Source organism: Macrotis lagotis, chromosome 1 (genome assembly GCF_037893015.1).
Source record: "Macrotis lagotis isolate mMagLag1 chromosome 1, bilby.v1.9.chrom.fasta, whole genome shotgun sequence".
NCBI lineage: Eukaryota > Metazoa > Chordata > Mammalia > Peramelemorphia > Peramelidae > Macrotis > Macrotis lagotis.
The window spans coordinates 691,188,314-691,209,916 of record NC_133658.1 but is presented as its reverse complement, the minus strand read 5'-3'; the positions used below and the strand labels follow the sequence as shown (position 1 = coordinate 691,209,916).

Genomic DNA, 21,603 nt, shown 5'->3' with positions numbered 1-21,603 from the left:
CTATCAAACCATCAACAAATATTTTTTGTAATGGGATAAACTTAGAGAATTTCCAGTAAGATCAAGGGTGAAACAAGGATGCCCATTATCACCATTACTATTCAATATACTTTTAGAAATGGTAGCTCTAGCAATGAGAAGAAAAAAGAAAATTGAAGGAATCAGAATTGGCAATGAGGAAGCAAAGTTTTCATTCTTTGCAGATATTATAGTATACTTAGAGAACTCATTTCATCTAAAAAACTCCTTGAAACAGTTAACAAATTCAACAAAGTTACAGGATATAAAGTAAACCCACATAAATCATTAGAATTTCTATATATGAACAAAGTTCAAGGGCAAGAGATAAGAAGTGGCTGTATGAACAACAAAGCCCAAGAGCAAGAGATAGAGAAATTCCATTTAAAGTAACTGTAGACAACATTAAATACTTGGGATTCTACCTCCCACAACAAACCCAGAAACTGTATGAACACAATTATAAAGCACTTCACACCCAAATAAAGTCAGATCTAAATAATTGGGAAAATGTCAATTGTTCATCGTTAGGTCGAGCTCATATAATAAAAATGACAATTCTACCCAAATTAAATCACTTAATCAGTTCCATACCAATCAAACTACCAAATAATTATTTTTCTGTGCTAGAAAAATAGTAACAGAATTCATCTGGAGCAAGAATAGCAAGGGAACTGATGAAAAAAAAATATAAAGGAAAGTAGTTTAGCTTTACCAGGTCTAAAACTATACTATAAAGCAGAAGTCATCAAAACTGCCTGGTACTGGTTAAGAAATAGAGTAATGGATCAGTGGATTAGGATAGGTTCAAAAGAAATAGTAGTAAATGACTACAGTAATCTATTGTTTGACAGACCCAAAGCCATAAGCTTCTAGGATGAGAACTTGGTATTTGACAAAAATTGTTGGGAAAACTGGAAAATAGTATGGCAAAAATTAGGCATAGATTCACATCTCACACCCTATACTAAAATAAGGTCAAAATGGTATAGGATTTAGACATAAAAGGCAACACCATAGATAAATTAATAGATGAAGAAATACTCATCTATCAGATCTATGGAAAGGGGAGAAATTTATGACCAAACAAGAAATACAGTACATTATAAATTGCAAAATGAATAATTTTGATATTAAATTAAAAATGTTTTGAACTAATAAAATCAATGCTGCCAAAATTAGAAGAAAAAACAAAAAACTGGGAAACAATTTTCACAACTGAGAGTTCTGATAAAGGTCTCATTTCTAAAATATATAGAGAATTGCATCAAATTTATAAGGTTGCAAGTCATTCCCCAATTGATCAATAGTTAAAGGATATGAATAGACAGTTTTCAAATGAAAAAAAATAAAGCTACATATAATTATATGAAAAATGCTCCAAATCACCATTGATTAGAAAAATGCAAATTAAAACAACTGTGAGGTACCACCTCACACTTATTAGATTGGCTAAGATGACAAAAAGGGGAAATGATCAATGTTGGAGAGCTTGTGGGAGGACTGGAACATTAATGCATTGCTGGTGGAGTTGTGAAAGGATCCAACCATTCTAGAGAATAATAAGGAACTATGACCAAAGAGCAATAAAACTGTGCATAACCCTCTGACCCACCAATTCCAATTCTACCCAGAAGAAATCATAAAAAATGGGAAAAATCCCACATGGGGATGCCCATCAATTGGGGAATGGTTAAACAAGTTATGGTACATGAATATTATGGAATACAATTATAAATATTATGGAATACAATTGTTCTTAAAGAAACCATAAATGGTCAGACTCTAGGGAAGTATGGAAGGAATTACAGGATCTGATGCTGAGTAAATGAAGCAGAACCAAGAGAACAATGAACACATTAACAACAACACTGTGAGATGATCAACTGCTATGGATATAGCTGCTCTCAGCAGTTCAGAAAACTAGGACAACTGTATTAGACAGCTATGGACAATGCTTTCCCCCATCCAGAGAAAACAAAACAAAACAAAACAAAAGAAAACAAAGTCAAAAAAATCCTTCCGAATCTAAGGAACACCACATTCAATTTTTTAAAAAAAAAAATCTTACATATTTCTTTCCCTTTATCCTAATTCATCATATCAAAAATGGCTTACCTGTAAGCATGCTTACTACAAATAAGTATGTACAATATTAATCTGACTATTTGCCCCTGAGTGGAGGGGTGGGTGGGAAGGGAGGGTGGAAAGAAATTTTGTAACTTAGAAATATGCATAGGCATATAGATGAATATTTTTAAAAAACTTTCATAAGGTGTATTTGGAAAAGTAAAACATCAATAAAAAATGAAATACATTAAACTGGACAGAGAAACAGGAAGTTATGAGGAGGTAGAGGTTTAAAAGGGATTTTTAAAAGGGATATCATTGAAATATTAATCAGAAGTAAAATAAATTCCACTTTCTGAGAGGTCATGAATTAAAAAGAGAGAAAGGATAAGAACTTGTGAATGGGGTCCGAGAAAGGGGAAGAAAAGAAAGGTAGTGGAGCCTAAAGAGACAACTTCAGTTATAGATTACTAGTATTGATCACATTCCTTTTACCACCTTCATATAAAGATGGGGGGGAAGATAAAGAGTATAAAAATATAAAAGGATATGATGGAAGTAAAGACAAAATTATCAGCCATAGCTGGATGTAAATAAGATGAACATTCACCCATCAAACAGAGAAGGTAGAAAAAAATGTTAGAAAGAATTAATCATTATGTTGTTTACAAGCAACATGACAGAAATTCACACTAAGTAAAATGAGGTGTTGGAGCAGAATTTATTATGTCTTAATCTAATTCAAAAAAAGGAGACATGGTGATCATAATCTCCCACAAGGCAATAATAGGCATATTTAAAAAGATAACGGGAAAATACATTAAACTGAAAGACACTATAATAATAATACCAATACTTAATATAAATGAACCAAATGGCATAGCATTTAAGTTCTTAAAAAAAATTAGTTACAGGAAGAAATAAATAGTAAAACAATAATGAACCCCTTTCAGACTTTTAAAAAAGTCAACAGGTAGTTCAGTGGCTAGAGCACCAGCCCTGGAGTCAGAAGTACCTGAGTTCAAATCTGGCCTCAGATACTCAATAATTACCTAGCTGTGGAACCTTGGGCAAGCCACTTAACCCCACTGCAGTAAAAAAAAAGGTAAAAATAACAAAATTCATTTTTAAAAAGTCAACAAAATTATAAATAAGAAAGAAGGTTTATCAAACAAGAAGAGGGTTCTATCAGACATAATAGATCTAGAGTAGTTACTGAATAGGAATAGAAAGGATTATATATTTCTTAGCTGTGCATGGAATCTTTGCAAAATTTATCTAGGTGCTAGGGCATAAAACCTTCATAAACAAATGGAGAAAATCAGAGATAGCAAACACAATCTTAACTAACTGTGACACAATAAAAATTGTATTTAATAAAGGATCTTTAAAGAAAAGATTCAGGGTGGCTAGGTGGTGCAGAGGATAAAGCACCAGCCCTGGAGTCAGGAGTACCTGGGTTCAAATCTGGTCTCAGACACTTAATAATTACCTAGCTGTGTGGCCTTGGGCAAGTCACTTAACCCCATTTGCCTTGCAAAAAAAAAATTCATTCTTGGAAGAAACCTAAATAATATAATCCCAAAGAATTGGTAGGTGAAAAAAAATCATAGAAATGAGACAATTTCATCAATGAAAATGAAATGACACAACATACCAAAATATCTGGGATGAAGTCAAAACATTCCTGAGGGGAATTAGCAAAAGAAAGATCAGAGCAATAAATTGGGCTTATGACAACAACAAAATCCCTTTAGTTAAATCAAGAAATAAAAATAAGAAAGTCTAAAAATAAAAGATGAACAAAATAAAAAACAAAAATTAAATTGATAAAAGTAGCTTTAATAAATTAATATAATAGACATACATTTAACTAATAAGATCCAAAAAGAGAGAGGAAAACCAAACAGCCAGAATTTTAAAAAGGAAAAAGAAAATTTACAACAGATGATGATATAATATAGGAAATTATTAAAAATTATATATATATATATATATATATATATAGAGAGAGAGAGAGAGAGAGAGAGAGAGAGCTAAAAAACTCTTCTGAATTCAGAAAGAAATAAGAAAAGAGGATAGGGAGGGTAATGAGTTAGAGGGCAAGATAATCAGATTATGTAGAGGGTGTGTAGATTAATGAGGGGGAGCATAGAAGATGGTACAGATCACTGGGGAGGGAATATAGAAGGGTGTATAAGGTGAAGATTCTTTGAAGGGCAATTGATTTAGGAATAGGAAGGCAGCTAGGTGGTGCAGTGGACAGAGCACAGGCTTTGGATTCAGAAGGATAAGAGTTCAAATCTGGCCTCAGACATATGCCACTTATGAGCTATGTGACCTTAGGCAAGTCACTTAGCCCTAACTGCCTCACATCCAGGGCCATCTCCAGTCAACCTGATTCATATCTGGCCACTGGACTCAGATGACTCTGGAGGAGAAAGTGAGGCTGATGACTTAGCATAACATCCCCCTCACTCAAATCCAATTCATGTGCTTGTCATGGCATCACCTCCCTGATATCAAGGTCTTCTTTGAGCATGAAGGACAAACATTATTAGGAAGGCAAGGTAGTGAGTAGAAGTAAAGTAGAAGAGTGTTGCTTTCAGGAAATGTTATAAAAATGAGAGATACATACAAACCAAATATATAACTATGAATATGTATATGTATCTATATTTCTATTTATATACATGTATACATGGATATGTATATGGATATATATCAATATGAAGATATCTACATATATGGGTGTTTAGATGGGTATGTATGTGAGAATTTATATATGTATATACATATGTGTGTATACATATATATCCATATTTGATTAGGTGTTCTGGGGGTAGATGAGAGGGAGGAACTATAAGCAGTGCACAGCAAAGAACAGAAGAAAACTTACAAGTAAACAAAGAAAAGATGGACAATTTTGAACCTTGTGTAACATTTATTATAAAGGGTTTCTTGAAATTGAAATTTATTGCCTTATATTATGAACCCTCACTATGTCATTTGCTGAGCACATGACAATTTTTTAAATTTTGTATTTGTTTTAAAAAATTAAAGTTATTTTGTCCAATTATATGCTAATAAAATTGACAAACTAATTGAAATGACAATATTTTTAAGTGCCCCAGTGAACAGAAAAGAAAGAAAAAATATAAATCTAAAAAAATGTCAAACTAGCCATAAATGGACTTTCAAATAAAAAATTCTAAATCCAAAGGAATTTCCAAAGAATTCTATTAAGTGTTTAATTCCAATTTTATAAAAATGTTGACATAAGAAAGATGAAATCCAACCAAACTCAACAAAAAATCTACAAGAGAGATATCAAACATGGCCATAGCAAACCACAGCACTCCCAACTGAAGCCCAAACCAGATTAAAATGTAATTGGGAAGTATTTAGCAAAATAAGTAAAAATATAGTAAAACTCAGGTTTTTTACATTTTTTTTACATTTTTACATTTAAAACATTTTACATTTAAAACATTTAAAACATAAGTCAATATGTAGCCTATGGGGAACCTTAAGTACAGATTAGTGGCTCCCATTTCTATTACAATTTGCTACCAATGCTCTACAACAATACATTTGAAAGATTATGCACCATGATGTACAGATTGGATTTATAACAGAAATACAGAATTGCTTCAATATTAGAAAAACATCTTAGACCGTATTAATAAGAAAACTAAGAAAAATCACAAGTATATCAGATTAGAAAATTGAGCAAAATATCCTTTTATTTTAAAGACAGTAGAGAACATAGGCATAATTGTACTTTTCATTAATATGATCAACAATAACTACCCCAAAACAAAGCCAACATTATCTATAATAAAGAAATGCTAGGAGCTTTTTCAAATAAGATCAGGTTGAGGATATCCATTGTCAACACTTTTATTGAATATAGCTATCAAAATGTTAGCTATAGCAACATAAAAGGAATTTGAATGAATTAGACACAAAGAAATAATGAAATAATTATTTCTTGCTTTTGATTTGGTTCAGAAAACACTAACAGGTAATAATTTCAATAAAAAAGATACAAAATAAACCTGTACCTGTATGATACAGACACACATTCATGGCACTATACACACTATACACTTCTTTACAATGACTGGGACTAGTATATTAATCTGCTCAAGGAAATTCTGGAAACTGACCATGGGATTGGTTTACTTGGATCACTACAAATACAATATTTATTTATGTATGCATTTGTTTATTTATTGCTGTGATAAGAAAGAATCATACCAACCATGAACTATTGCAGTGATAACATTAGTTTAGGATGACTACTGTTATAAAGATTACATAGTTTAAAAATTCTGTTACTATAATTGAACAGTTAAAAAAGCCTTGAGCAACACCATACAAAAAGGAGATTTAAAAGATGTTAAAACTTGTATTTCCAAAGATTAAATTTTATACAGCAAAATCAGAAGTAGAAGCTACATTAGCAGAAATTCCTGGAATCCTTAGAGTTGTCTTATTCAGCGTAGAAATTAGGTGTGTGTGTGTAGCATAAATCAGTGGGGTTGGTTAGCAGAGATGTTAAAAATCCTATCGTATACATTAAGAATTATGCTAGAAGGGGTGCAGCCAAGATAGCAGCATAAAGGCAGGAATTCCCAGAAACTCATTCCCCCAAAATATTCCAAAAGCTGCCAAATTATGACTCTAGTCAAAATTTAGAGGGGCAGAACTCATAGAAAGACTGAATGATACAATTTCCGAGTCCAAGACAACTTATAAGTTCTGTGAAAAGATCTGTTTCACTGGTTCCAGAGGTTGGAAAAAAGTCACAGCCACAACATGACACAGCGTAGGGATCACTGGAACAGCTTGAAGGAGTGGTGAGAGAATTCTGCTACACCAGGGTGAGTGTGGAGCAAGCACTGGCCTCAGAGCAGCCCTGTGGTGAGAACCTGCAGCGGGAATCGGGGAAGCAAGACTGTGCATTGCACAGACAGTAACGGGGGTGGGGGGAGCCTGCAGAAATCTCTCTGTTCTCCCTGGGACAGGACTCTGCTGTATGCCCACACTCAGAGCCAGGTTGCAGTTTGGGCTCCCATACTACCATAGCTGAGCAGGGATTCTCCTCACAGCTCCAGGGCAGAGGGGAAGGCCTGTGGTCATCCACATACCAGAGCACAGGCAAGGGAGCAGTCAGAGTCTCTCATAAGACCTTGGAGGAATTAGGGTCCCTGTTGATTGTCCCCAACCCCCCCCAAAGACTTGGAAGTGCAGTAAATCAGTCATAGATTAAGGAAATGAACAAACAACAGAAAAAGAAGAATTTGTTCATAGAAAATTACTTTAGTTGCATGGAGGACCAAAATACATACTTAGAAGATGACAAAGTTGAAGCTTCTGTATCCAAAACCTCCCAAGAAAAATAGAAAATGGGCTCAGGCTATGGAAGACTTTGAAAAACAAGAGAGCTAGAGGAAAAATTGGGAGGAGAAATGAGAGTGATGCAGATAAATCATGAACTAAGTCAACAGCTTGGTGAAAGCAATACAAAAAAATACTGAAGAAAATAATATATTAAAAACCAGTTTAGGGGGCGGCTAGGTGGTACAGTGGATAAAGCACCAGCCCTGGAGTCAGGAGTACCTGGGTTCAAATACAGTCTCAGACACTTAATAATTACTTAGCTGTGTGGCCTTGGGCAAGCCACTTAACTCCATTTGCCTTGCAAAGAAAAATTAAAAAAACAAAACAAAACAAAAAACCAGTTTAAACCAGAAAAGGAGATAAAAAAGCTCTTTGAAGAAAATAACTCCTTCAAATGCACAATGGAACTAAAGGAAGCTGATAAATTTGTGAGAAACCAGGAAGAAATAAAACTATTCCAAAAAAGCCAAAAATTAGAAGAAAATGTAAAATATCTCATTGGGAAAACAACTGACCTTGAAAACAGATCCAGAAGAGATAATTTAAAAATTATTGGGCTACCTGAAAGTCATGACCAGGAAAAGAACCTGAACTTCATTTTTCAAGAAATAATACAGCAAAATTGTCCTGTAATCCTAGAAGCAGAGGGTAAAATAGAAATTGAGTGAATCCACCAATCACCTCCTGAAAAAAGATCCCAAAAGAAACTTCTAGGAATATTATAGCCAAATTCCAAAACTCCCAAATCAAAGAGAAAATTCTAAAAGCTGCCAGAAACAATTCAACTACCAAGGCTCCATAGTCAGGATTACACATGATCTGGCAGCATCTACATCAAAGGCTCATAGGGCTTGGAATATGATATTCTGGAAGGCAAAAGATCTTGATTTGCTACCAAGAATCAACTACCCAGCAAAACTGAACATCCTCTTTTCAGGGAAAAAGATGGACTTTCAATGAAACAGGGGACTTTCAAACTTTGCTATTGAAACAATCAGAGCTGAACAGAAAGTTTGATCTCTAAGTGCAGGGCTCAGGTGAACCATGAGAAGGACTAATTAAGAGTAGTAACTTAATGATGTAGAACTGTATGTATTCCTGTATGGGAAGAAGATACTATAACTCATATGAACTTTCTCATTCATAAGAACAGTGAGAAGGAACATATATAGAGAAGGCATAGGAAGGAGCTAAATATTATGGTATAACATAGTAAAAAGAGGGAGTCAGTAGGTGATAAAGGAAACTACTGGGAGAAGAGAAAGGAGAGAAAGAAGGGGCTAAGATATTTCACATAAGAATCAAGAAAAAGCTTTTTTTCAATGGAGTGGAAGAGGGGAAGGCGAGGGGGAATGAGTGAACCTTCATTCTCATCAGAAATGGCTCAGAGAGGAAATAACATACACACTTAATAGGGTGAGGAAATCTATCTTACCCTAGAGAAAAATGAGAAGAAAGGGATGGGATAAGGGGGGATAGGTGACAGAAGAGAGGGAAGATTAGGGGAGAGGATACTCAGATACAACACACTTCTGAACAGGGACAGGGTGAAAGGAGAGAGAGCAGAATAAATGAGAGTGGGGAGGAATAGAGCGGAGGGAAATACAGCTAGTAATAGCAACGAGGGAAAAAATAATGAAACAACTTCTTTGGTGGACTTATGATAAAGAAGGCAACAAACGCCAGAGACAGAGCCATTGGAATCTGATCACAGACTGAGGTACATTTTTTTTCCTCTCTCACTATTCTTGAGGTTTTTCATCTTCTTGGGTGGTAGGGGGTTTACGTCTACTCTCATAACAACATTACTGTAATTATATAAAATAAATAAACCCCCTAAAAGAATAAGATATTTCTCTTGAGTTCTTGCTCAAACTCTTATTGAAACTCAAATTCTTATTTAAAAAAAGACCATCCAAGATTCAAGGAAATATAAAATTAATCAAGACAACTGCCCCAGATGCTGTTCTTTTTTTTTTTTTTTTTACAAAGTGTTAGTTTGCAAAAGCATCAGTCCAGGCAGAATGTCTTTTCTCATTTACTGCAGTTCAAATATTAAATTACCACTGACTCTTTTTTTTGCTCATCTTCTCAAAATATATTTGACTGGATTATTTAAGTATCATTATTTAATCACAGTAGTCAAAGGTTTAGATATTTGTTATTTCCTATTTTCCTTCCTTTCAGTGGGTTTTATATTTTGAAAACACTATACAGATACCTGTTGATTCTGTGTTGTGCTCAGCTGTAAAAGATCTCAAAAGTTCATACTTTTGTGGAATTTCTTAATTGGACACTTTGTAAATTATAAAGGGTAACCATAACTGGTTTTGCTTTTGGTATTAATATGTAATATATATATATATATATATGTGTGTGTGTGTGTGTGTATACATATGTGTATATATACATATATATGTAAATGTCATGTATTCCATGTTTTTTCACAATATAGATTAAACTAAAATTATCTTTAAAAGTTTAATCTAAAAAAATTCAATCTACAAAAATAAGCTTTTTTATGTTACCTGTAAAACATAAGAGAAAAAAATGGAAAAATAGATTACATTCAAAATAACCACTTTGCATATGCTGCCCCTGCCTGCTTTCAACTCCATGGAACAAGGATAAACCCATTATGAGCTTGCTTACTCAAGCCTTGGTTGACATCACCTCACCATCACTTTCTCTTCTGATTGAAGAGTTGGAGTTCTAAACTCCAATCAATGCCTTCCTTTATAGAGGTTAGAAACTGGACACTTAGCTTACTCCACCCTGAGTTCTGCCTGGTTTCAACTCAAATTAGTTGCCTTATCAAGGAGAGGACAGGAGGGAGGAAAGGAGGGAGAGAATTTAAAAATAAAAAAAATTTAAATTAATGTTTAAAAATTTTGCTTATAGGGGTGGCTAGGTGGTGCGGTAGATAGAGCACTGCCCTGGAGTCAGGAGTACCTGAGTTCAAATCTGACCTCAGACACTTAATAATTACCTAGCTGTGTGATCTTGGGCAAGTCACTTAACCCCAATGCCTTGCAAAAACCTAAGAAAAAAATTTGTTTATAGTAATTGAGAAAAATAATTTTAAAAAGAAAATATGTACAATTTATTATATACTTTAAAAAATAAAGCTGAGATTTGCAGTTTAGTATATATTCCTTTCTTTTTCAGTTCTGTTTTATACACAGAAAATGGAACACTCAGGTTAAATTTTTTTTCAAGTATAAAGGAAAAGGATCTAGCAATACCAGATTCTCAAACTATCTACAAACAGTGATATTCAAAACTATCTGATACTGGTTAAAAAAAAAAGTACTAGAAAAGTTGGTCAGTGGGAAATATCAGGTACATAAGATTCACAAGCAATTCAATATAATACTATGGTGTTAGATAAACCCAAGGACACCAATTACTGGAGTAAGGCCTCACTATTCAACAAAAACTGCTGGGAAAATTGGAAAGCATTCTGTGAGAAATCAGACTTTGATCAACATCGCATTTACCACCATGCATGCTCCAAATATACACATGTCCTAGATATAAGAAGTCATATCAGAAAGAAATTAGAGGGTAAGAATTCTTAGACAAACACGGAGCACAGCTGATCACAGAAGTTTAAATGGATACTTCTCTAGCAGATTTCCCTCCACCCACTCCCAACATTCCTATTCTCTTACTAATCTTCAATCTGTCCCAATCTACTAGGTTGCTTTCCTACTGCCTAATATATATGACCATGTTTCCCCTATCTCCAAATTGATGCACTAATCTACCCTATTTATAATCCTATATTTTTCTTCCCTTTTATATTTTAGAAATCTATAATATATAAAAATAATATAATATATGACAAATATAATATATAATAACATATTTGCACATATTATGTATTATTTTATATGTCCCTTCCCTTTTATGACTAACTCCTGGAGAAAAAAGTCTACAATTGGTGCCTCTACTTCCTTTCCACTCACTCTCTTCTTAACTTTGCATTTTGTTATCCAATCACATCATTCGACTGAAAATTTTCCTTATCTCTTAATTATTCAATCTAATGGCCTATTAGATGGAGGTTCTTCATTCTAGAAGAGGACCATAACATCAGGGAGGTGATACCATGACAATCACATGAATTAGATTTGAGTGAGGGGAATGCTGTCCTGAGTCACCAGCCTCACTTTTTCCTCCAGAGCCATCTGGGTCCAGTGGCCAGATATGGATCAGGATGACTGGAAATGGCCCTGGATGCCAGGGTAATCAGGGTCAGGGTTAAGGACTTGCCCAAGGTCACATGGCCAGTAAGTTTCAAGTGTATGCAGCTGGATTTGAACTCTTATCCTCCTGACTTCAAGACCAATGCTTTATCAATGCACCACCTAGCTGCCCATTGTTAGATTGTGAGCTCCCTGAGGACAGGGACTTCCTTGTTCCTGTCTTTGTGACCCTAGAGCTTAATACAGCACCTAGGATATAATGGATGCTTAACACATCTTTATTAACTCTAACTCTATTCTCGATCTTCATTCTTCTCGATGGTCACTTTTTGGAGTTAGAAAAAGAAAACATGAATTCATCTTGTGGAACAAAGGTTTAAATTTAAAGAGAAAGAATGGATTAAAAATGAGAAGAAGGAGGCCTAACAATATAGTACCAAATTGGTACTGGCTAAAAAATAAAGAGGTTTGATCAACAGAAAAGATTTGCTATATAATATATAGAAGCAAACATTTATAATAACCTTCATAAATTTGATGATTCCAGCTACTGGGGCAAAAACTTATTTGATTAAAAAATACTGCTGGGAAAAACAGAAAATAGTCTGGTAGAAATTTTGTATAAAGTGACATCTCATTCTCTATACCAAGATAAGTTATAAATGAGTATATGACTTAAAAATAAAGAGAACATCATAAACCAATTGGAAGAACAAAAAAGAAATTACCTTTCAGATTTATGGATAAGGAAGGGTTCATGACAAAAAAAAATGGGACAGAATGATCAATCACAGAAGGTAAAATTCAGAGAAGGGCATTTTCAATTATCTAAAATGAAAAGTTTTGCACAAACAAATCCAATCCAGCTAGTATTAGAAGAAAAGCAGGTAACTGAGAAAAAATAATCTTTGCATCAAGTTTCTCTTACAAAAATTTCATTTCTAACATACACACACACACACACGCACACCCCTACTATGGCTCTGTGTATGTGTTGCCTTAAATAAAATTTTTAGAAGATATTATGTTCTTATGTTTTATTGTATTTTTAAATTATATTTTCTTAATATTTCTTAATTATATACTTTTTGCAAGGCAATGGGGCTAAGTGCCTTGTCCAAGGTCACACAGCTAGGTAATTATTAAGTGTCTGAATCCAAATTTGAACTCAGGTCAGGGCTGGTGCTCTATCTACTACATCACCTAGCTGCCCCCCAATTACATTTTAATCTGGTTTGTGGGTATTGTGGGTTATGTATAGTTTGTAGGCTGAGTGTATGACACCTCTGCTAATCACTAATAATCATAGTAATGTAAATTAAAGCAAGTCTGAGATTCTACTTTCACCTATCAGATTGGTAAAATTGGTTTTTAAAAAAAGGAAAATAATAAATGTTGGAAAGCCCACAAAAGAACAAATATCTTACTGTTGATAGAGTTCTAAACTGATCTAGCCATTCTGGAAAGCACTTTGGAACTATGCTCCCAAATTCACAAAACTGGGCCTATCCATTGACAAAGTAATAAACCATTATTAAATATATACCCCTAAAAGGTATCAAATAAAGAAGAAAAAAAGATCCATTTATACAAAAATACAATTTGTACAAATAACAGTTCTGTTTCTACTGGCAAAGAAATGGAAACAAAGTGTGCTCTAGAATGGCTGAGCAAATTATTGTGCACAAATATGATGGAAAACTATTATTCTATAAGAAATGATAAAGGGGACAGTTTCAGAGAAACCTGGAAAGACTTGAATGAAATGATCCAGGATTAAATGAACAGAATTATATATACAATTAATACAATAACAATAACACTGTAAAAAAACTCACTTTGAAAGAATAAAGAACTATCAAAAATACAATGACCAATCTCTATTCTAGAGGTCTTGTGATGAAACATACTACTCACCTGGGGATCAGGAGAGTTCAATTGAAGAGTAGTAGAACCAAACCAAGATAGTAGTTAACAAAATTATTCAGTCAAATGGTAAAAAAAAAAAAAAAGAAAAAAAAAAGAAAAAAGTAATTTATTGTTTCTTTCTTAAAAGAACAAGTTGATGCCTGGAAAAACAATTAGAAAACAACTGGTTTAAAAAAGCTACTAAAAATAGATACAAAGAAAAAAAGTAGGGGCAGCTAGATGGTACAGTGGATAGAGCACCAGCCCAGGAGTCAGTTCAAACCTGACCTCAGATACTTAATAATTACCTAGCTCTGTGGCCTTGGGCAAGTAACTTAACCCCATTGTCTTACAAAAACCAAAAATAAAATTAAAAAAAGAAACCAAGTTGTATGGTTTTGAACCCTTTGGTACTGAAGATAAATTATGCTATATATATATATATATATATATATATATATATGTATATATACATATATATACACACACACACGCACATACATATATGTATATATATATAAGTTTAGACTGTATTGTAAAGGATATAGGGCTATGTCTTATTTGTATGTAAACAGTTTGATTGTTTAAAGGGGTAGAGAAAGATTTCTTTTTGGTTAAAAAAGTAATGAGAGGGGCGGCTAGGTGGTGTAGTGGATAAAGCATGGGCCCTGAAGTCAGGAGTACCTGGGTTCAAATCCAGTCTCAGACACTTAATAATTACCTAGCTGTGTGGCCTTGGGCAAGCCACTTAACCCCATTTGCCTTGCAAAAACCTTAAAAAAAAAGTAATGAGAGTACAGTTTTGAAAATCTGAGCTATGATGACTGAATAGAAGGAAAACCGTAACTCCAAAAAGATGTAGAAAATGAAACAGACTGATTCCAGCCCCCGCCAAAAAAAAAAAATTGCACTGAGACAGGGTGAACTGTGGAGGGGATCTACTTCTAGGTATGATGATCTAGGGTAAGGAACAGATGTGGAAATTGAAGAGATGTTATCAACTGGGAAATGGCTGATCAAATTATGGCCCATAAAATGTAATGAAACACTATTTTGCGATAAGAAAGAAGGGGTTGTTTTCAGAGAAACCTGAGAAGACTTGTATGAGCTGATGCAGAATGTGGTTAACAGTTTGAAGAAAATGACTGACACAAATGTAGACTGCAAAACTGTACAATAAAAGAATGTGAGGCAGAGTTCTGAGTCAATAATCATTAATAGGGACATGGCACACTTTAATGAATGGGATCTTAGATTTTCCTATTTTGGATGCCACCTTCCTACAGGGTCTTAGTTTTATAATGCTTGATACCTAGACAATATAGATGAAGCAGACTAAAAATACAGTCTCATTTATTGATAAGATATTGACCTTGACTTTCCAGGAGGGTTTACATAAAATACAGAAGCCCATTAGTTGACAAACCTATATCTTGACCTTCCAGGAGGTCCTACTGAGCTATAGAACAAACCTTAACAGACCTACTTAAGTCATTTTCTTTTTAGGTTTTTTTTTTTTTGCAATGCAAATAGGGTTAAGTGGCTTGCCCCAGGTCACACAGTTAGGTAATTATTAAGTGTCTCAGGCCAGAATTGAACTCAGGTACTCCTGACTCCAGGCTGATGCTCTATCCACTGTGCCACCTAACCCGCCCCCTCACCTTGTCTTTTCAAGAAGTCCTACAGAATTGCTGAGCAGACCCACAGACTGGGCTGATAAATAGATATCAAAGCATCCATATGGCCCAAAGGGGCAGTAGATAGGCTGGTCACAGATTGGCAAACAGGATCATGGCTATCTTCCCATTGGACAATAAAGGGATGATAAGGTTTGGAGGGGCAACAAAAATAGTTGGAGGACTTTCTATATCAGTTAATCATCTCTGCCATACTGGGCTACTCCTCAGCAGGAAGAAAGGGTGGAGGTCCTCTAGTTGGCATCCTATCATTAAACAAGTGAACTTCATAAAAGCAAGTAAACTTATAATCTTCTAGCTTAAAGTTTGATAACTAGTTTAAAAAACTTATCTATTTATTCCTGAGTGTAGAATATGTGTTCTTATGAACTTTCTTATACAAATATTAAATATATATCATTAGATAAATATAATGCTAATAATTACTAATAATCACTCCTATATAATCACACTTAATATTGATTAGAATAAAATATAGGTCTAATTAAAATTATCTATCACAAATAACAATATTATAAAAACAAACTGTGAAATATATAAAAAGGAATGAAGAAAACAAGCATTTATTAAGTAGTTATTATTTCATCTGATCTTCAGAAGCTCCTCATAAGTTAGGTGCTGGAAGGAAATCAATGCAGTGCTGAACCATGATTTCAGAGGACTCATGATTAAACATTCTAAACATGTTAAAAGAGGAGATGGTCTCAGCTAAGACTGAGACGTTTTTTGGATATGACCAATGCAGGAATTTATTCTTCTTGACCTCACATGTTTGTATAAGGGTTTTTTTTTATTTTTTATTGGAGGAAATCAGGGAGATCATTTAGATTGCAGTGAATGAAAAAAAATGATTTTTTTTAAAAGAAATAGTTTTCAGGCATCTAGGTGGCACAGTGGATAGAGCATCAGCCCTGGAGTCAGGAGGATCTGAGTTCAAATCCGAACTCAGATACTTAATAATTGCCTAGCTGTGTGACCTTGGAGAATTCACTTAACCCCACTGCCTTAAATAAATTTTTAAAAAAAGAAATGATTTTCAAGGACAACAGTCAGTCCCCCAAGTAAGCGCCAAAAGAACCATCCTAGACCCTCTTTCTAGAATGGTGGCAAAGCCCAACTCTAACATCAAGTAAAGAAATGGAATGAAAGAAGAGGCAAACAAACAAACAAAAAAAAAAGACTCCATAATCATGAGTTATTTTGGTGTCAAGAAAGCTCGACACAAGTATGGAAGATAATGACTCCAAAACATCTACATGTAATGTCTCTGAAAAAAGTACAACTGGAATTCTTGGAAGAGATGAAACAAGAGTTTTTTTAAAAAGAACTTTTTTTTTAGGTTTTTTTTTTTTGCAAGGCAAATGGGGTTAAGTGGCTTGCCCAAGGCCACACAGCTAGGTAATTATTTAAGTGTCTGAGGTCACATTTGAACTCAGGTACTCCTGATAACCAGGGACAGTGCTCTATCCACTGCGCCACCTAGCAGCCCCTAAAAAGAACTTTTAAAAGTTTTATAAATGGAATGGTGACATGAGAAAAAACTGGAAAAGGAATGAGAGGTATAGAAGAAAGAATTGGAAAAGGAAGTAGAAGCTTGGCATGAAGAGCACAAAACTTTTGCCCAAGCCACAAAATCCCCCCAAATTAGAATGAATTAAATGGAAGTCAATGACTTCATTAGAAAATAAGAAATGCTAAAGACTGAAATATCAAAAGATTGGAAAAATAGAAAAAAAGTTATATTAACTAAACTGGAAAACAGATCAAGTTGAAGTTTAAGACTCATTGGACTACCAAAAAAAGAGCCTAGACAACAAAATTCAAGAAATCTTAAAATTTAGAACTAGAAAGCACAGTGAAATTAGGAAGAATTCATTGATTCCCTTCAATGAAAATTCACATGAACATCATAACTAAAATCCAGAGCTTCCAAATCAAAGAAACAATACCAAGTTGTAAAAAAAAGAATTCAAGTTCAAAGGAGACAGTCAGGATCACACATAATTTAGCAGTTTACACTGTAAAGGAGTAGAGAATTTAGAATATGATATTCCAGAAGGCAAAGTGCATAGCATAGAGTCAAGAATATGTATCTTTAATGAAACAGAGAATTCTTCAAGCATTAATAATGAAAACACAAGGGATATATAAAAAAATTGAAATTCAAACACAAGAGTTAAGAGAAACATAAAGTAGTAAAAAAGAATAAAGAAGGAAATTTACTAAGCAAGAATTAACTGCTTATATACTCATATGGGAAGATGATATATGTGTCCCCTCCAAGCTCTATCATATCAAGGGTCACAGACAGAATTTAATTAAATTAGATCTGGAAATGGTTCTACTATATCTTTCTTTCTTTTTTTGGGGGGGGGGGGGGCAAGGCATTGGGGTTAAGTGATTTGCCCAAGGTCACACAACTAGGTAATTATTAAGTGTCTGGGGCCATATTTGAACTCAGGTCTTGACTTCAGGGCTGGTGCTCTATCTAATGAACCACCTAGCTACATATTTTAATGATTTTAAGTGAAGAATGGAAAAAGGGGGTATAAAATATATGATTGTGGGAGGGTGGTGAGGAAAAGAAAGTTAGGGAAAATTATCTCACATAATCAAGGATGCACAAATAGACATTATATAAACAAGGTGGAGGGGATAAGAAGGTAGCTGACACTTCAACTTCATTCTATATTCTGGGTACAGAAAGAAATATATATATATATGTGTGTATATATATATATATATATATATAATTCAATAGGAAAAAAGAAAAGGGGAGAGGAAGGAAATAATTAACCATAAGCAAAACAAACTTTGAAGATATATAAAATATTCATAATTATTCTGAAGAGGCAAAGAATGGAATGTAAAGGGAAATCCACATATTGGGGAATGGATCAAGTCATAAATGTAATGGAATACTATTGGGCTATAAGAAATGATGACAATTTCAGAGAAATTTGAGAAAAATTATATGATCTGATTTGAAGTGAAGTGAATGGAAACAGAATAATCAATATGTGGATAGCAAAAGTTAAAGACAAATAAATTTGAAAGAATTAGGCACTCTGATCACCATGATTATCAACCATGATTCCAGAGGACTAAAAATGAAACATAATAGAGAAGTGCAGAATGAGACTTTTTTCCCCTAATATGGCCTATGTGAAAACTTGTTTTGATTAAATATATATGTTTGTAGCAGTTTGTTTTTTAGTAGCTTTCGGGGGGGGGGGGGGGAATCTGAGGTGGACTAATTAAAAAGGCAGATTTCTGAAGAATAAAAAAAATTGTGATTTAGAATAAAACATAGAATATATTGTGATTTACTTTTTGGAATAATAATTAGGTTCCTCTAATTCAGTAGAATTACTTTTAAAAAAGTAAATTTGAACTAGGTCCTCCTGACTCCAGGGCCAGTGCTCTTCTGTGTCACCTAGCTGCTCTCATATGTATTTTTCCAAAGACAATCAATTTGACAAGCTTTGCAGTTCTTTGGGAAGTACAAGGTAATCCAATAACGTAGTACTTTCTCAATACCCTATTAAGGGAGACTGTAAGTTGAAAGAGCTTCTAAATGCTTCATTGATTTGAGTGTGGATGAAATGAAAATCAGCAGACAAGTCATTGGCTGAGGTGAGGCTTTCATGTGGTGTGGACACTCCTGGATGACCAATGTCATCCAAGTCTGCCCTCATCTAATGGGTTTTACTTCAACATGTGATTCCTGTCAGGTTTCTGTAAATGTGTGCCCATCTTCTGTCACAGGTACCAACTGTACTGGTGGGAGGGTGTGACCCAGGTTTAAATGCAGAAGATGACAGTTTCCAAATTTTATGATCAACACAGTAGAGGAGTAAGATATTTTTTACAATTTTCATGACCTCTCAATTTTGTTTACAGTCATTTTCAGTTATGTCCAACTCTCCCTAATCCTATTTGGATTTTTCTTGGCAAAGATACTAGGGTGGTTTGCCATTCCTTTCTCCAGCTTATTTTATAGTTGAGAAACTGAAGCAAATTGAGTTAAGTGACTTACTGAGGGTCACACAGTTAGTAAAGGTTTGAGGCCAGGTTTTCCTGACTTAGATCCAGTGCTCTACCATTGTACCAAAGCTGCCCCATGAGTTCTCAAACCTCTCTGAAATGTGAAATGTGCACTAGAGTTAGAGCTGTGTCTGTGGTCTAAGATCATGGGCCCTGAGAATGCTTAACTCAAATCCACCCAGCATCCTTTCCCCCTCTAGGCCCACCACACTCCCAGAAATCACAGAATTCAGCTCCATACCTGGCCTCCCCCAGCCTCCCCCCCCCTTCCCACCTCAGTCTCGCTTCCCCCCCCCCCCCCCCCCCAGCCTCCTGGACTCTCAGGCCCAGGAGTTCCAAACTCCAAACAGAAGAAATTTGCTCAGGGTGCAACAGAACTCAACTGGAAGAAAAGAACATAGGGAATGGGGCAGGATATGTGACCTTACTTTTAATAAAACTCAACTCTACATTTCAACCCTCTCCTCTTGCCCCTCAGTGCTTCAGAGAGAAAAAATTCCAAAAGGCAGAAATTTAATTAGACTTGTGTGCGTGCGTGTGTGTATGTGGGGTATGTACATGTCATGTGTGCATGCACGTGTGTGGTATGTGCATGTGTGTGCTATGTCCATTGTATGGGGTATGTGTGTATGTATGTGTGGTGTATGTGGGCATGATATGCATGTGGTACGTGTGCCTTGCATGTGTGTGTATGTGCACATGTGTGGTGTGTGCATTGTGAGCTGTGTGGGTGTGGTGGGTGCTTGTGTGTACATGGGTGTGGTGTGTGTGTGCATGTGGGTGCTGTGTGAATGTGTGTACATGTTTTTGTTGTGTGCGTGCATGCGAGTGTATGGGTATGTGCATGCATGTGTGTGGTGTGTTTGTGCATGTGTGTGTTGTGTGTGTGTGTGCATGAGCGCATGCTTGCTTACTCTATGAGGTTAGAGATCTAAAGAACTCAAAGCATGGATCAAGAGAGAATTGGTGGGTGGGGTGGGGAGAGTAGACTTGTGAGGCACTCCACTAAGCTTGAGGGAAGAGCCCAGCATCCTTCTAGGGCTGAGGCTGGGGCTGGTGCCCCCCATAAGTCACTTGTGGCAGAGAACTCAGTTGGTGAATCAGGAACTGCCAGTGTGGGAAAAGTATATAATGTTTTCGAAATAGGAGATGCAGTGGATAAAGCCATCAAAAATGGTTTTGAATACTTACTACCTATGTAACCCTAGGCAAGTCAGTTAAACATTTATTTGCCATAGAAAAATGGAAATAACAACAGCACATACTTCTCAGAGTTGTTGTGAGGATGAAATGAGATAATCAAATTGTAAAGAGCTTAAGACAGTACCTATCATATTCTAAGTGCTATATAAAATTTAGCTGTTACTACTATTATATGATGATGATGATGATGATGATGTTTGTCCTTCGTTATAGAAGAAGACCAAAATATTAGGGAGGTGATGCCATGACAAGCACTTGAATTGGATTTGAGTGAGGGGGTGCTGAGCTAAGTCACCAACCTCACTTTCCCCATTTTGATCCAGTGGCCAGATATGAATCAGGATGACTGGAGATGTCCTGAATGCAAGGCAATCAGGGTTAAGTGACTTGCCCAGATAGATTTGAACTCCTATCCACCTAACTCCAAGACCAGTGCTCTATCCACTGTGCCACCTAACTGCCCCATTATTCCAGGGGAGTTGTGACTGAGTGATAAAGGCAGTGGACTTGAAATCCATTGGAGATTTCCTGTACAGAAAGAGAAAGAGAGAGAAAGGAATCAAAAATGTGTAATAGCGGAAAATAAGAGGGAAAAATCTGAAGTAAATTAATAAATATAATTATGATAATAAATAATGATTAAAGAACATAACAAAATTTCTTGGATATAGCTAAAGCAATCCTGAAAAGAATAATCATATCCTTACAATCATACATTAACAAAATAAAAAAAGCAGATTAATGAACTGAAAATGCATTTTAAAAATTAGTTAACGAATATACCCAAAAGAAGTTCAAAAGAGGTGACATTAAAAGTTAGAGAAACAGGTAAGCTGCAGAAATTATCAGTAAAACAAAAAATTCTTTGAAAATAATACAAGATTCATGAAGCTTCAACCAATCTGATTAAAAAGATGGAAGAAAATCAGTCATAAAACAGCAAATGAACAAGATAAAATCATAAAAAAACAGAAGAAATAGAAAGAATAAGAACATATTATGCACAGTAATGTGTTCCCAAAATGGAGAATACAAGGGAA

General features: G+C 34.9%; 1 long non-coding RNA gene across 4 annotated transcripts in view; it reads right to left on the bottom strand.

Moving 5' to 3' along the window:
• Positions 1-19,691: 19,691 nt before the first annotated feature.
• LOC141507748 (uncharacterized) overlaps positions 19,692-21,603 on the bottom strand; it is a 33,952-nt gene continuing 32,040 nt past the window's right edge. For all 4 annotated transcript variants that reach the window (XR_012474265.1, XR_012474266.1, XR_012474267.1 and 1 more), the window contains one exon: positions 19,692-21,091. This is a non-coding gene — a long non-coding RNA (uncharacterized LOC141507748). The remainder of the gene's footprint in view (positions 21,092-21,603) is intronic.